Raw genomic sequence first — 14,846 nt, 5'->3', positions numbered from 1 at the left:
GCAAGTGTAATTTGAAACATGTAGTCCGTAACGACGCATCATTCAATTCGCGAAAGGACTCAAACTGAAGATCGGGAAACGACGAGGATGGGATTCGAACCCACGCGGGCAGTGCCCAATGGATTAGCAGTCCATCGCCTTAACCACTCGGCCACCTCGTCCGAAATCTCTAATGTTATTACTCATTGGCAGAATAAAAAAAATATTTGACAATTTTTTTCCTATTATTATTTTAATCGATTCCGGACTGGAATATTGACCTCTTTCGGAGAAGACTGTACGGGAAGGAGAGAGATTATGACCAGACCAAATATAAATTATTCAGAATTCTTGTGTTGTGTTATTGTTGTGACTTATGGCACTTTACAAGGTAGCTGAAAGTTATCTCTAGAAATCTTTGTTGCGATATCATACTGTTTAACACAATTTCCTCTTCTTATTATGCTAATAAGCGCATTCTTATGCGGACCTTTTAGTTTCCGTCATCTCTTCAGATGGATAAAGAGATTAGATATGAAAATTTCCTTGTCATGCAAAACTAATGTCAAAAATGCAGTGATATATCAGTCATTAGCTGAGAAGAAAATATTTTGATATGCGTCCATTGTATTTGTGGAATTCATGATCATATTTCGGAGTAGACGAGCATGTTTCAGAATTTTTTTTTATTTAAAAAAAAAAGGCATTTGAGCCTCTGCCGTGACCAGGATTCGAACCTGGGTTATTGCGGCCACAACGCAATGTACTAACCACTATACGATCACGGCGACAAGGAAGATTCTCAGTGATAGCCTTTTAAGGAAACTGCGACTCTTAATCGAAGATGGGTTTTCAAGACTTGAAATAGACCGTGAAATAATTGAAAATCCCGAACAATTGTCAACAGAGGGCACCACGAAAATGAAAGCACCAAATCAATTTTTCAAATCTATACAAAATTAATAAATGCGTTAAACAGTTTGAAAGATTTTCATAAATGTCTTTTTTTTTTTCCCCTTTAAAAAATCTTTTCAGAAATTTATAAGGCATAGGTTAAAAGACTGGCTTGGATATGAATTTTTTAAATGATTGCCCACAACTCTACAAATATGGATCTTCATGCCAGGATACAGATGCTTGCCTCCACAACGCTAGCATCTGGTATCTTTACCAGGCGGAATACGAACGGAACCTTGAATAAAATGTGGGCAGGTAAGAAAATATATCACCAGTTTGATAAAGCATTGCAGGGCTTTAGAAAAAATTGGTAATAAAATCCGTGAAATAAAAACGTGACAAAAAAATTCTCTGACAATTTAAAAAATGCCCATCAGAGAGGAAAAGAAAAAGCAGGATCATTCTTGTGCACAGTTGGGACTACATATATCGAAGGGTAAAACCCTGTCAATTCGATGCAAGTGTAATTTAAAACATGTAGTCCGTAACGACGCATCATTCAATTCGCGAAAGGACTCAAACTGAAGATCGGGAAACGACGAGGATGGGATTCGAACCCACGCGGGCAGTGCCCAATGGATTAGCAGTCCATCGCCTTAACCACTCGGCCACCTCGTCCGAAATCTCTAATGTTATTACTCATTGGCAGAATAAAAAAAATATTTGACAATTTTTTTCCTATTATTATTTTAATCGATTCCGGACTGGAATATTGACCTCTTTCGGAGAAGACTGTACGGGAAGGAGAGAGATTATGACCAGACCAAATATAAATTATTCAGAATTCTTGTGTTGTGTTATTGTTGTGACTTATGGCACTTTACAAGGTAGCTGAAAGTTATCTCTAGAAATCTTTGTTGCGATATCATACTGTTTAACACAATTTCCTCTTCTTATTATGCTAATAAGCGCATTCTTATGCGGACCTTTTAGTTTCCGTCATCTCTTCAGATGGATAAAGAGATTAGATATGAAAATTTCCTTGTCATGCAAAACTAATGTCAAAAATGCAGTGATATATCAGTCATTAGCTGAGAAGAAAATATTTTGATATGCGTCCATTGTATTTGTGGAATTCATGATCATATTTCGGAGTAGACGAGCATGTTTCAGAATTTTTTTTTATTTAAAAAAAAAGGCATTTGAGCCTCTGCCGTGACCAGGATTCGAACCTGGGTTATTGCGGCCACAACGCAATGTACTAACCACTATACGATCACGGCGACAAGGAAGATTCTCAGTGATAGCCTTTTAAGGAAACTGCGACTCTTAATCGAAGATGGGTTTTCAAGACTTGAAATAGACCGTGAAATAATTGAAAATCCCGAACAATTGTCAACAGAGGGCACCACGAAAATGAAAGCACCAAATCAATTTTTCAAATCTATACAAAATTAATAAATGCGTTAAACAGTTTGAAAGATTTTCATAAATGTCTTTTTTTTTTTCCCTTTAAAAAATCTTTTCAGAAATTTATAAGGCATAGGTTAAAAGACTGGCTTGGATATGAATTTTTTAAATGATTGCCCACAACTCTACAAATATGGAGCTTCATGCCAGGATACAGATGCTTGCCTCCACAACGCTAGCATCTGGTATCTTTACCAGGCGGAATACGAACGGAACCTTGAATAAAATGTGGGCAGGTAAGAAAATATATCACCAGTTTGATAAAGCATTGCAGGGCTTTAGAAAAAATTGGTAATAAAATCCGTGAAATAAAAACGTGACAAAAAAATTCTCTGACAATTTAAAAAATGCCCATCAGAGAGGAAAAGAAAAAGCAGGATCATTCTTGTGCACAGTTGGGACTACATATATCGAAGGGTAAAACCCTGTCAATTCGATGCAAGTGTAATTTAAAACATGTAGTCCGTAACGACGCATCATTCAATTCGCGAAAGGACTCAAACTGAAGATCGGGAAACGACGAGGATGGGATTCGAACCCACGCGGGCAGTGCCCAATGGATTAGCAGTCCATCGCCTTAACCACTCGGCCACCTCGTCCGAAATCTCTAATGTTATTACTCATTGGCAGAATAAAAAAAATATTTGACAATTTTTTTCCTATTATTATTTTAATCGATTCCGGACTGGAATATTGACCTCTTTCGGAGAAGACTGTACGGGAAGGAGAGAGATTATGACCAGACCAAATATAAATTATTCAGAATTCTTGTGTTGTGTTATTGTTGTGACTTATGGCACTTTACAAGGTAGCTGAAAGTTATCTCTAGAAATCTTTGTTGCGATATCATACTGTTTAACACAATTTCCTTTTCTTATTATGCTAATAAGCGCATTCTTATGCGGACCTTTTAGTTTCCGTCATCTCTTCAGATGGATAAAGAGATTAGATATGAAAATTTCCTTGTCATGCAAAACTAATGTCAAAAATGCAGTGATATATCAGTCATTAGCTGAGAAGAAAATATTTTGATATGCGTCCATTGTATTTGTGGAATTCATGATCATATTTCGGAGTAGACGAGCATGTTTCAGAATTTTTTTTTATTTAAAAAAAAAGGCATTTGAGCCTCTGCCGTGACCAGGATTCGAACCTGGGTTATTGCGGCCACAACGCAATGTACTAACCACTATACGATCACGGCGACAAGGAAGATTCTCAGTGATAGCCTTTTAAGGAAACTGCGACTCTTAATCGAAGATGGGTTTTCAAGACTTGAAATAGACCTTGAAATAATTGAAAATCCCGAACAATTGTCAACAGAGGGCACCACGAAAATGAAAGCACCAAATCAATTTTTCAAATCTATACAAAATTAATAAATGCGTTAAACAGTTCGAAAGATTTTCATAAATGTCTTTTTTTTTTTCTTTTTTTTTTTCCCCTTTAAAAAATCTTTTCAGAAATTTATAAGGCATAGGTTAAAAGACTGGCTTGGATATAAATTTTTTAAATGATTGCCCACAACTCTACAAATATGGAGCTTCATGCCAGGATACAGATGCTTGCCTCCACAACGCTCGCATCTGGTATCTTTACCAGGCGGAATACGAACGGAACCTTGAATAAAATGTGGGCAGGTAAGAAAATATATCACCAGTTTGATAAAGCATTGCAGGGCTTTAGAAAAAATTGGTAATAAAATCCGTGAAATAAAAACGTGACAAAAAAATTCTCTGACAATTTAAAAAATGCCCATCAGAGAGGAAAAGAAAAAGCAGGATCATTCTTGTGCACAGTTGGGACTACATATATCGAAGGGTAAAACCCTGTCAATTCGATGCAAGTGTAATTTAAAACATGTAGTCCGTAATGACGCATCATTCAATTCGCGAAAGGACTCAAACTGAAGATCGGGAAACGACGAGGATGGGATTCGAACCCACGCGGGCAGTGCCCAATGGATTAGCAGTCCATCGCCTTAACCACTCGGCCACCTCGTCCGAAATCTTTAATGTTATTACTCATTGGCAGAATAAAAAAAATATTTGACAATTTTTTTTCTATTATTATTTTAATCGATTCCGGACTGGAATATTGACCTCTTTCGGAGAAGACTGTACGGGAAGGAGAGAGATTATGACCAGACCAAATATAAATTATTCAGAATTCTTGTGTTGTGTTATTGTTGTGACTTATGGAACTTTACAAGGTAGCTGAAAGTTATCTCTAGAAATCTTTGTTGCGATATCATACTGTTTAACACAATTTCCTCTTCTTATTATGCTAATAAGCGCATTCTTATGCGGACCTTTTAGTTTCCGTCATCTCTTCAGATGGATAAAGAAATTAGATATGAAAATTTCCTTGTCATGCAAAACTAATGTCAAAAATGCAGTGATATATCAGTCATTAGCTGAGAAGAAAATATTTTGATATGCGTCCATTGTATTTGTGGAATTCATGATCATATTTCGGAGTAGACGAGCATGTTTCAGAATTTTTTTTTATTTAAAGAAAAAGGCATTTGAGCCTCTGTCGTGACCAGGATTCGAACCTGTGTTATTGCGGCCACAACGCAATGTACTAACCACTATACGATCACGGCGACAAGGAAGATTCTCAGTGATAGCCTTTTAAGGAAACTGCGACTCTTAATCGAAGATGGGTTTTCAAGACTTGAAATAGACCTTGAAATAATTGAAAATCCCGAACAATTGTCAACAGAGGGCACCACGAAAATGAAAGCACCAAATCAATTTTTCAAATCTATACAAAATTAATAAATGCGTTAAACAGTTTGAAAGATTTTCATAAATGTCTTTTTTTTTTTCCCTTTCAAAAATCTTTTCAGAAATTTATAAGGCTTAGGTTAAAAGACTGGCTTGGATATAAATTTTTTAAATGATTGCCCACAACTCTACAAATATGGAGCTTCATGCCAGGATACAGATGCTTGCCTCCACAACGCTCGCATCTGGTATCTTTACCAGGCGGAATACGAACGGAACCTTGAATAAAATGTGGGCAGGTAAGAAAATATATCACCAGTTTGATAAAGCATTGCAGGGCTTTAGAAAAAATTGGTAATAAAATCCGTGAAATAAAAACGTGGCAAAAAAATTCTCTGACAATTTAAAAAATGCCCATCAGAGAGGAAAAGAAAAAGCAGGATCATTCTTGTGCACAGTTGGGACTACATATATCGAAGGGTAAAACCCTGTCAATTCGATGCAAGTGTAATTTAAAACATGTAGTCCGTAACGACGCATCATTCAATTCGCGAAAGGACTCAAACTGAAGATCGGGAAACGACGAGGATGGGATTCGAACCCACGCGGGTAGTGCCCAATGGAGTAGCAGTCCATCGCCTTAACCACTCGGCCACCTCGTCCATCTCTAATGTTATTACTCATTGGCAGAATAAAAAAAATATTTGACAATTTTTTTCCTATTATTATTTTAATCGATTCCGGACTGGAATATTGACCTCTTTCGGAGAAGACTGTACGGGAAGGAGAGAGATTATGACCAGACCAAATATAAATTATTCAGAATTCTTGTGTTGTGTTATTGTTGTGACTTATGGCACTTTACAAGGTAGCTGAAAGTTATCTCTAGAAATCTTTGTTGCGATATCATACTGTTTAACACAATTTCCTCTTCTTATTATGCTAATAAGCGCATTCTTATGCGGACCTTTTAGTTTCCGTCATCTCTTCAGATGGATAAAGAGATTAGATATGAAAATTTCCTTGTCATGCAAAACTAATGTCAAAAATGCAGTGATATATCAGTCATTAGCTGAGAAGAAAATATTTTGATATGCGTCCATTGTATTTGTGGAATTCATGATCATATTTCGGAGTAGACGAGCATGTTTCAGAATTTTTTTTTATTTAAAAAAAAAAAGGCATTTGAGCCTCTGCCGTGACCAGGATTCGAACCTGGGTTATTGCGGCCACAACGCAATGTACTAACCACTATACGATCACGGCGACAAGGAAGATTCTCAGTGATAGCCTTTTAAGGAAACTGCGACTCTTAATCGAAGATGGGTTTTCAAGACTTGAAATAGACCGTGAAATAATTGAAAATCCCGAACAATTGTCAACAGAGGGCACCACGAAAATGAAAGCACCAAATCAATTTTTCAAATCTATACAAAATTAATAAATGCGTTAAACAGTTTGAAAGATTTTCATAAATGTCTTTTTTTTTTTTTTTTTTCCCCTTTAAAAAATCTTTTCAGAAATTTATAAGGCATAGGTTAAAAGACTGGCTTGGATATGAATTTTTTAAATGATTGCCCACAACTCTACAAATATGGAGCTTCATGCCAGGATACAGATGCTTGCCTCCACAACGCTAGCATCTGGTATCTTTACCAGGCGGAATACGAACGGAACCTTGAATAAAATGTGGGCAGGTAAGAAAATATATCACCAGTTTGATAAAGCATTGCAGGGCTTTAGAAAAAATTGGTAATAAAATCCGTGAAATAAAAACGTGACAAAAAAATTCTCTGACAATTTAAAAAATGCCCATCAGAGAGGAGAAGAAAAAGCAGGATCATTCTTGTGCACAGTTGGGACTACATATATCGAAGGGTAAAACCCTGTCAATTCGATGCAAGTGTAATTTAAAACATGTAGTCCGTAATGACGCATCATTCAATTCGCGAAAGGACTCAAACTGAAGATCGGGAAACGACGAGGATGGGATTCGAACCCACGCGGGCAGTGCCCAATGGATTAGCAGTCCATCGCCTTAACCACTCGGCCACCTCGTCCGAAATCTTTAATGTTATTACTCATTGGCAGAATCAAAAAAATATTTGACAATTTTTTTTCTATTATTATTTTAATCGATTCCGGACTGGAATATTGACCTCTTTCGGAGAAGTCTGTACGGGAAGGAGAGAGATTATGACCAGACCAAATATAAATTATTCAGAATTCTTGTGTTGTGTTATTGTTGTGACTTATGGCACTTTACAAGGTAGCTGAAAGTTATCTCTAGAAATCTTTGTTGCGATATCATACTGTTTAACACAATTTCCTCTTCTTATTATGCTAATAAGCGCATTCTTATGCGGACCTTTTAGTTTCCGTCATCTCTTCAGATGGATAAAGAGATTAGATATGAAAATTTCCTTGTCATGCAAAACTAATGTCAAAAATGCAGTGATATATCAGTCATTAGCTGAGAAGAAAATATTTTGATATGCGTCCATTGTATTTGTGGAATTCATGATCATATTTCGGAGTAGACGAGCATGTTTCAGAATTTTTTTTTATTTAAAAAAAAAGGCATTTGAGCCTCTGCCGTGACCAGGATTCGAAACTGGGTTATTGCGGCCACAACGCAATGTACTAACCACTATACGATCACGGCGACAAGGAAGATTCTCAGTGATAGCCTTTTAAGGAAACTGCGACTCTTAATCGAAGATGGGTTTTCATGACTTGAAATAGACCTTGAAATAATTGAAAATCCCGAACAATTGTCAACAGAGGGCACCACGAAAATGAAAGCACCAAATCAATTTTTCAAATCTATACAAAATTAATAAATGCGTTAAACAGTTTGAAAGATTTTCATAAATGTCTTTTTTTTTTTTCCCTTTAAAAAATCTTTTCAGAAATTTATAAGGCATAGGTTAAAAGACTGGCTTGGATATAAATTTTTTAAATGATTGCCCACAACTCTACAAATATGGAGCTTCATGCCAGGATACAGATGCTTGCCTCCACAACGCTCGCATCTGGTATCTTTACCAGGCGGAATACGAACGGAACCTTGAATAAAATGTGGGCAGGTAAGAAAATATATCACCAGTTTGATAAAGCATTGCAGGGCTTTAGAAAAAATTGGTAATAAAATCCGTGAAATAAAAACGTGACAAAAAAATTCTCTGGCAATTTAAAAAATGTCCATCAGAGAGGAAAAGAAAAAACAGGATCATTCTTGTGCACAGTTGGGACTACATATATCGAAGGGTAAAACCCTGTCAATTCGATGCAAGTGTAATTTGAAACATGTAGTCCGTAACGACGCATCATTCAATTCGCGAAAGGACTCAAACTGAAGATCGGGAAACGACGAGGATGGGATTCGAACCCACGCGGGCAGTGCCCAATGGATTAGCAGTCCATCGCCTTAACCACTCGGCCACCTCGTCCGAAATCTCTAATGTTATTACTCATTGGCAGAATAAAAAAATATTTGACAATTTTTTTCCTATTATTATTTTAATCGATTCCGGACTGGAATATTGACCTCTTTCGGAGAAGACTGTACGGGAAGGAGAGAGATTATGACCAGACCAAATATAAATTATTCAGAATTCTTGTGTTGTGTTATTGTTGTGACTTATGGCACTTTACAAGGTAGCTGAAAGTTATCTCTAGAAATCTTTGTTGCGATATCATACTGTTTAACACAATTTCCTCTTCTTATTATGCTAATAAGCTCATTCTTATGCGGACCTTTTAGTTTCCGTCATCTCTTCAGATGGATAAAGAGATTAGATATGAAAATTTCCTTGTCATGCAAAACTAATGTCAAAAATGCAGTGATATATCAGTCATTAGCTGAGAAGAAAATATTTTTATATGCGTCCATTGTATTTGTGGAATTCATGATCATATTTCGGAGTAGACGAGCATGTTTCAGAATTTTTTTTATTTAAAAAAAAAGGCATTTGAGCCTCTGCCGTGACCAGGATTCGAACCTGGGTTATTGCGGCCACAACGCAATGTACTAACCACTATACGATCACGGCGACAAGGAAGATTCTCAGTGATAGCCTTTTAAGGAAACTGCGACTCTTAATCGAAGATGGGTTTTCAAGACTTGAAATAGACCGTGAAATAATTGAAAATCCCGAACAATTGTCAACAGAGGGCACCACGAAAATGAAAGCACCAAATCAATTTTTCAAATCTATACAAAATTAATAAATGCGTTAAACAGTTTGAAAGATTTTCATAAATGTCTTTTTTTTTTCCCTTTAAAAAATCTTTTCAGAAATTTATAAGGCATAGGTTAAAAGACTGGCTTGGATATGAATTTTTTAAATGATTGCCCACAACTCTACAAATATGGAGCTTCATGCCAGGATACAGATGCTTGCCTCCACAACGCTAGCATCTGGTATCTTTACCAGGCGGAATACGAACGGAACCTTGAATAAAATGTGGGCAGGTAAGAAAATATATCACCAGTTTGATAAAGCATTGCAGGGCTTTAGAAAAAATTGGTAATAAAATCCGTGAAATAAAAACGTGACAAAAAAATTCTCTGACAATTTAAAAAATGCCCATCAGAGAGGAAAATTAAAAGCAGGATCATTCTTGTGCACAGTTGGGACTACATATATCGAAGGGTAAAACCCTGTCAATTCGATGCAAGTGTAATTTAAAACATGTAGTCCGTAACGACGCATCATTCAATTCGCGAAAGGACTCAAACTGAAGATCGGGAAACGACGAGGATGGGATTCGAACCCACGCGGGCACTGCCCAATGGATTAGCAGTCCATCGCCTTAACCACTCGGCCACCTCGTCCGAAATCTCTAATGTTATTACTCATTGGCAGAATAAAAAAAATATTTGACAATTTTTTTCCTATTATTATTTTAATCGATTCCGGACTGGAATATTGACCTCTTTCGGAGAAGTCTGTACGGGAAGGAGAGAGATTATGACCAGACCAAATATAAATTATTCAGAATTCTTGTGTTGTGTTATTGTTGTGACTTATGGCACTTTACAAGGTAGCTGAAAGTTATCTCTAGAAATCTTTGTTGCGATATCATACTGTTTAACACAATTTCCTCTTCTTATTATGCTAATAAGCGCATTCTTATGCGGACCTTTTAGTTTCCGTCATCTCTTCAGATGGATAAAGAGATTAGATATGAAAATTTCCTTGTCATGCAAAACTAATGTCAAAAATGCAGTGATATATCAGTCATTAGCTGAGAAGAAAATATTTTGATATGCGTCCATTGTATTTGTGGAATTCATGATCATATTTCGGAGTAGAAGAGCATGTTTCAGAATTTTTTTTTATTTAAAAAAAAAGGCATTTGAGCCTCTGCCGTGACCAGGATTCGAACCTGGGTTATTGCGGCCACAACGCAATGTACTAACCACTATACGATCACGGCGACAAGGAAGATTCTCAGTGATAGCCTTTTAAGGAAACTGCGACTCTTAATCGAAGATGGGTTTTCAAGACTTGAAATAGACCGTGAAATAATTGAAAATCCCGAACAATTGTCAACAGAGGGCACCACGAAAATGAAAGCACCAAATCAATTTTTCAAATCTATACAAAATTAATAAATGCGTTAAACAGTTTGAAAGATTTTCATAAATGTCTTTTTTTTTTTTTTTTTTCCCTTTAAAAAATCTTTTCAGAAATTTATAAGGCATAGGTTAAAAGACTGGCTTGGATATGAATTTTTTAAATGATTGCCCACAACTCTACAAATATGGAGCTTCATGCCAGGATACAGATGCTTGCCTCCACAACGCTAGCATCTGGTATCTTTACCAGGCGGAATACGAACGGAACCTTGAATAAAATGTGGGCAGGTAAGAAAATATATCACCAGTTTGATAAAGCATTGCAGGGCTTTAGAAAAAATTGGTAATAAAATCCGTGAAATAAAAACGTGACAAAAAAATTCTCTGACAATTTAAAAAATGCCCATCAGAGAGGAAAAGAAAAAGCAGGATCATTCTTGTGCACAGTTGGGACTACATATATCGAAGGGTAAAACCCTGTCAATTCGATGCAAGTGTAATTTAAAACATGTAGTCCGTAATGACGCATCATTCAATTCGCGAAAGGACTCAAACTGAAGATCGGGAAACGACGAGGATGGGATTCGAACCCACGCGGGCAGTGCCCAATGGATTAGCAGTCCATCGCCTTAACCACTCGGCCACCTCGTCCGAAATCTTTAATGTTATTACTCATTGGCAGAATCAAAAAAATATTTGACAATTTTTTTTCTATTATTATTTTAATCGATTCCGGACTGGAATATTGACCTCTTTCGGAGAAGTCTGTACGGGAAGGAGAGAGATTATGACCAGACCAAATATAAATTATTCAGAATTCTTGTGTTGTGTTATTGTTGTGACTTATGGCACTTTACAAGGTAGCTGAAAGTTATCTCTAGAAATCTTTGTTGCGATATCATACTGTTTAACACAATTTCCTCTTCTTATTATGCTAATAAGCGCATTCTTATGCGGACCTTTTAGTTTCCGTCATCTCTTCAGATGGATAAAGAGATTAGATATGAAAATTTCCTTGTCATGCAAAACTAATGTCAAAAATGCAGTGATATATCAGTCATTAGCTGAGAAGAAAATATTTTGATATGCGTCCATTGTATTTGTGGAATTCATGATCATATTTCGGAGTAGACGAGCATGTTTCAGAATTTTTTTTTATTTAAAAAAAAAGGCATTTGAGCCTCTGCCGTGACCAGGATTCGAAACTGGGTTATTGCGGCCACAACGCAATGTACTAACCACTATACGATCACGGCGACAAGGAAGATTCTCAGTGATAGCCTTTTAAGGAAACTGCGACTCTTAATCGAAGATGGGTTTTCATGACTTGAAATAGACCTTGAAATAATTGAAAATCCCGAACAATTGTCAACAGAGGGCACCACGAAAATGAAAGCACCAAATCAATTTTTCAAATCTATACAAAATTAATAAATGCGTTAAACAGTTTGAAAGATTTTCATAAATGTCTTTTTTTTTTTTCCCTTTAAAAAATCCTTTCAGAAATTTATAAGGCATAGGTTAAAAGACTGGCTTGGATATAAATTTTTTAAATGATTGCCCACAACTCTACAAATATGGAGCTTCATGCCAGGATACAGATGCTTGCCTCCACAACGCTCGCATCTGGTATCTTTACCAGGCGGAATACGAACGGAACCTTGAATAAAATGTGGGCAGGTAAGAAAATATATCACCAGTTTGATAAAGCATTGCAGGGCTTTAGAAAAAATTGGTAATAAAATCCGTGAAATAAAAACGTGACAAAAAAATTCTCTGACAATTTAAAAAATGCCCATCAGAGAGGAAAAGAAAAAACAGGATCATTCTTGTGCACAGTTGGGACTACATATATCGAAGGGTAAAACCCTGTCAATTCGATGCAAGTGTAATTTGAAACATGTAGTCCGTAACGACGCATCATTCAATTCGCGAAAGGACTCAAACTGAAGATCGGGAAACGACGAGGATGGGATTCGAACCCACGCGGGCAGTGCCCAATGGATTAGCAGTCCATCGCCTTAACCACTCGGCCACCTCGTCCGAAATCTCTAATGTTATTACTCATTGGCAGAATAAAAAAATATTTGACAATTTTTTTCCTATTATTATTTTAATCGATTCCGGACTGGAATATTGACCTCTTTCGGAGAAGACTGTACGGGAAGGAGAGAGATTATGACCAGACCAAATATAAATTATTCAGAATTCTTGTGTTGTGTTATTGTTGTGACTTATGGCACTTTACAAGGTAGCTGAAAGTTATCTCTAGAAATCTTTGTTGCGATATCATACTGTTTAACACAATTTCCTCTTCTTATTATGCTAATAAGCTCATTCTTATGCGGACCTTTTAGTTTCCGTCATCTCTTCAGATGGATAAAGAGATTAGATATGAAAATTTCCTTGTCATGCAAAACTAATGTCAAAAATGCAGTGATATATCAGTTATTAGCTGAGAAGAAAATATTTTTATATGCGTCCATTGTATTTGTGGAATTCATGATCATATTTCGGAGTAGACGAGCATGTTTCAGAATTTTTTTTATTTAAAAAAAAAGGCATTTGAGCCTCTGCCGTGACCAGGATTCGAACCTGGGTTATTGCGGCCACAACGCAATGTACTAACCACTATACGATCACGGCGACAAGGAAGATTCTCAGTGATAGCCTTTTAAGGAAACTGCGACTCTTAATCGAAGATGGGTTTTCAAGACTTGAAATAGACCGTGAAATAATTGAAAATCCCGAACAATTGTCAACAGAGGGCACCACGAAAATGAAAGCACCAAATCAATTTTTCAAATCTATACAAAATTAATAAATGCGTTAAACAGTTTGAAAGATTTTCATAAATGTCTTTTTTTTTTTTCCCTTTAAAAAATCTTTTCAGAAATTTATAAGGCATAGGTTAAAAGACTGGCTTGGATATGAATTTTTTAAATGATTGCCCACAACTCTACAAATATGGAGCTTCATGCCAGGATACAGATGCTTGCCTCCACAACGCTAGCATCTGGTATCTTTACCAGGCGGAATACGAACGGAACCTTGAATAAAATGTGGGCAGGTAAGAAAATATATCACCAGTTTGATAAAGCATTGCAGGGCTTTAGAAAAAATTGGTAATAAAATCCGTGAAATAAAAACGTGACAAAAAAATTCTCTGACAATTTAAAAAATGCCCATCAGAGAGGAAAAGAAAAAGCAGGATCATTCTTGTGCACAGTTGGGACTACATATATCGAAGGGTAAAACCCTGTCAATTCGATGCAAGTGTAATTTAAAACATGAAGTCCGTAACGACGCATCATTCAATTCGCGAAAGGACTCAAACTGAAGATCGGGAAACGACGAGGATGGGATTCGAACCCACGCGGGCACTGCCCAATGGATTAGCAGTCCATCGCCTTAACCACTCGGCCACCTCGTCCGAAATCTCTAATGTTATTACTCATTGGCAGAATAAAAAAAATATTTGACAATTTTTTTCCTATTATTATTTTAATCGATTCCGGACTGGAATATTGACCTCTTTCGGAGAAGTCTGTACGGGAAGGAGAGAGATTATGACCAGACCAAATATAAATTATTCAGAATTCTTGTGTTGTGTTATTGTTGTGACTTATGGCACTTTACAAGGTAGCTGAAAGTTATCTCTAGAAATCTTTGTTGCGATATCATACTGTTTAACACAATTTCCTCTTCTTATTATGCTAATAAGCGCATTCTTATGCGGACCTTTTAGTTTCCGTCATCTCTTCAGATGGATAAAGAGATTAGATATGAAAATTTCCTTGTCATGCAAAACTAATGTCAAAAATGCAGTGATATATCAGTCATTAGCTGAGAAGAAAATATTTTGATATGCGTCCATTGTATTTGTGGAATTCATGATCATATTTCGGAGTAGAAGAGCATGTTTCAGAATTTTTTTTTATTTAAAAAAAAAGGCATTTGAGCCTCTGCCGTGACCAGGATTCGAACCTGGGTTATTGCGGCCACAACGCAATGTACTAACCACTATACGATCACGGCGACAAGGAAGATTCTCAGTGATAGCCTTTTAAGGAAACTGCGACTCTTAATCGAAGATGGGTTTTCAAGACTTGAAATAGACCGTGAAATAATTGAAAATCCCGAACAATTGTCAACAGAGGGCACCACGAAAATGAAAGCAC

General features: G+C 36.5%; 21 non-coding genes across 21 annotated transcripts; all 21 read right to left on the bottom strand.

The window, feature by feature from the left end:
- Positions 1–79: 79 nt before the first annotated feature.
- Positions 80–161, bottom strand: Trnas-gcu (transfer RNA serine (anticodon GCU)). The gene has a single exon. It is a non-coding gene; the product is annotated as a tRNA-Ser (tRNA).
- Positions 162–695: 534 nt separating this feature from the next.
- Trnah-gug (transfer RNA histidin (anticodon GUG)) lies at positions 696–767 on the bottom strand. The gene has a single exon. It is a non-coding gene; the product is annotated as a tRNA-His (tRNA).
- A 705-nt stretch (positions 768–1,472) lies between these two features.
- Positions 1,473–1,554, bottom strand: Trnas-gcu (transfer RNA serine (anticodon GCU)). Its single transcript has one exon. It is a non-coding gene; the product is annotated as a tRNA-Ser (tRNA).
- A 533-nt stretch (positions 1,555–2,087) lies between these two features.
- On the bottom strand, positions 2,088–2,159 carry Trnah-gug (transfer RNA histidin (anticodon GUG)). Its single transcript has one exon. It is a non-coding gene; the product is annotated as a tRNA-His (tRNA).
- A 704-nt stretch (positions 2,160–2,863) lies between these two features.
- Trnas-gcu (transfer RNA serine (anticodon GCU)) lies at positions 2,864–2,945 on the bottom strand. The gene has a single exon. It is a non-coding gene; the product is annotated as a tRNA-Ser (tRNA).
- Positions 2,946–3,478: 533 nt separating this feature from the next.
- Positions 3,479–3,550, bottom strand: Trnah-gug (transfer RNA histidin (anticodon GUG)). Its single transcript has one exon. It is a non-coding gene; the product is annotated as a tRNA-His (tRNA).
- A 717-nt stretch (positions 3,551–4,267) lies between these two features.
- Positions 4,268–4,349, bottom strand: Trnas-gcu (transfer RNA serine (anticodon GCU)). The gene has a single exon. It is a non-coding gene; the product is annotated as a tRNA-Ser (tRNA).
- Positions 4,350–5,658: 1,309 nt separating this feature from the next.
- Trnas-gcu (transfer RNA serine (anticodon GCU)) lies at positions 5,659–5,740 on the bottom strand. The gene has a single exon. It is a non-coding gene; the product is annotated as a tRNA-Ser (tRNA).
- Positions 5,741–6,272: 532 nt separating this feature from the next.
- On the bottom strand, positions 6,273–6,344 carry Trnah-gug (transfer RNA histidin (anticodon GUG)). The gene has a single exon. It is a non-coding gene; the product is annotated as a tRNA-His (tRNA).
- A 712-nt stretch (positions 6,345–7,056) lies between these two features.
- Trnas-gcu (transfer RNA serine (anticodon GCU)) lies at positions 7,057–7,138 on the bottom strand. The gene has a single exon. It is a non-coding gene; the product is annotated as a tRNA-Ser (tRNA).
- A 533-nt stretch (positions 7,139–7,671) lies between these two features.
- Trnah-gug (transfer RNA histidin (anticodon GUG)) lies at positions 7,672–7,743 on the bottom strand. Its single transcript has one exon. It is a non-coding gene; the product is annotated as a tRNA-His (tRNA).
- Positions 7,744–8,448: 705 nt separating this feature from the next.
- Positions 8,449–8,530, bottom strand: Trnas-gcu (transfer RNA serine (anticodon GCU)). Its single transcript has one exon. It is a non-coding gene; the product is annotated as a tRNA-Ser (tRNA).
- Positions 8,531–9,061: 531 nt separating this feature from the next.
- Trnah-gug (transfer RNA histidin (anticodon GUG)) lies at positions 9,062–9,133 on the bottom strand. The gene has a single exon. It is a non-coding gene; the product is annotated as a tRNA-His (tRNA).
- A 703-nt stretch (positions 9,134–9,836) lies between these two features.
- Trnas-gcu (transfer RNA serine (anticodon GCU)) lies at positions 9,837–9,918 on the bottom strand. The gene has a single exon. It is a non-coding gene; the product is annotated as a tRNA-Ser (tRNA).
- Positions 9,919–10,451: 533 nt separating this feature from the next.
- Positions 10,452–10,523, bottom strand: Trnah-gug (transfer RNA histidin (anticodon GUG)). The gene has a single exon. It is a non-coding gene; the product is annotated as a tRNA-His (tRNA).
- A 711-nt stretch (positions 10,524–11,234) lies between these two features.
- Positions 11,235–11,316, bottom strand: Trnas-gcu (transfer RNA serine (anticodon GCU)). The gene has a single exon. It is a non-coding gene; the product is annotated as a tRNA-Ser (tRNA).
- A 533-nt stretch (positions 11,317–11,849) lies between these two features.
- Trnah-gug (transfer RNA histidin (anticodon GUG)) lies at positions 11,850–11,921 on the bottom strand. The gene has a single exon. It is a non-coding gene; the product is annotated as a tRNA-His (tRNA).
- Positions 11,922–12,626: 705 nt separating this feature from the next.
- On the bottom strand, positions 12,627–12,708 carry Trnas-gcu (transfer RNA serine (anticodon GCU)). Its single transcript has one exon. It is a non-coding gene; the product is annotated as a tRNA-Ser (tRNA).
- A 531-nt stretch (positions 12,709–13,239) lies between these two features.
- Positions 13,240–13,311, bottom strand: Trnah-gug (transfer RNA histidin (anticodon GUG)). The gene has a single exon. It is a non-coding gene; the product is annotated as a tRNA-His (tRNA).
- Positions 13,312–14,016: 705 nt separating this feature from the next.
- Trnas-gcu (transfer RNA serine (anticodon GCU)) lies at positions 14,017–14,098 on the bottom strand. Its single transcript has one exon. It is a non-coding gene; the product is annotated as a tRNA-Ser (tRNA).
- Positions 14,099–14,631: 533 nt separating this feature from the next.
- Trnah-gug (transfer RNA histidin (anticodon GUG)) lies at positions 14,632–14,703 on the bottom strand. Its single transcript has one exon. It is a non-coding gene; the product is annotated as a tRNA-His (tRNA).
- Positions 14,704–14,846: the final 143 nt, after the last annotated feature.

This window comes from Argiope bruennichi, chromosome 6, assembly GCF_947563725.1.
Source record: "Argiope bruennichi chromosome 6, qqArgBrue1.1, whole genome shotgun sequence".
NCBI classification, from domain to species: Eukaryota; Metazoa; Arthropoda; class Arachnida; order Araneae; family Araneidae; genus Argiope; species Argiope bruennichi.
The sequence above is the reverse complement of the archived record's forward strand: the minus strand, read 5'-3'. Positions and strand labels throughout refer to the sequence as shown.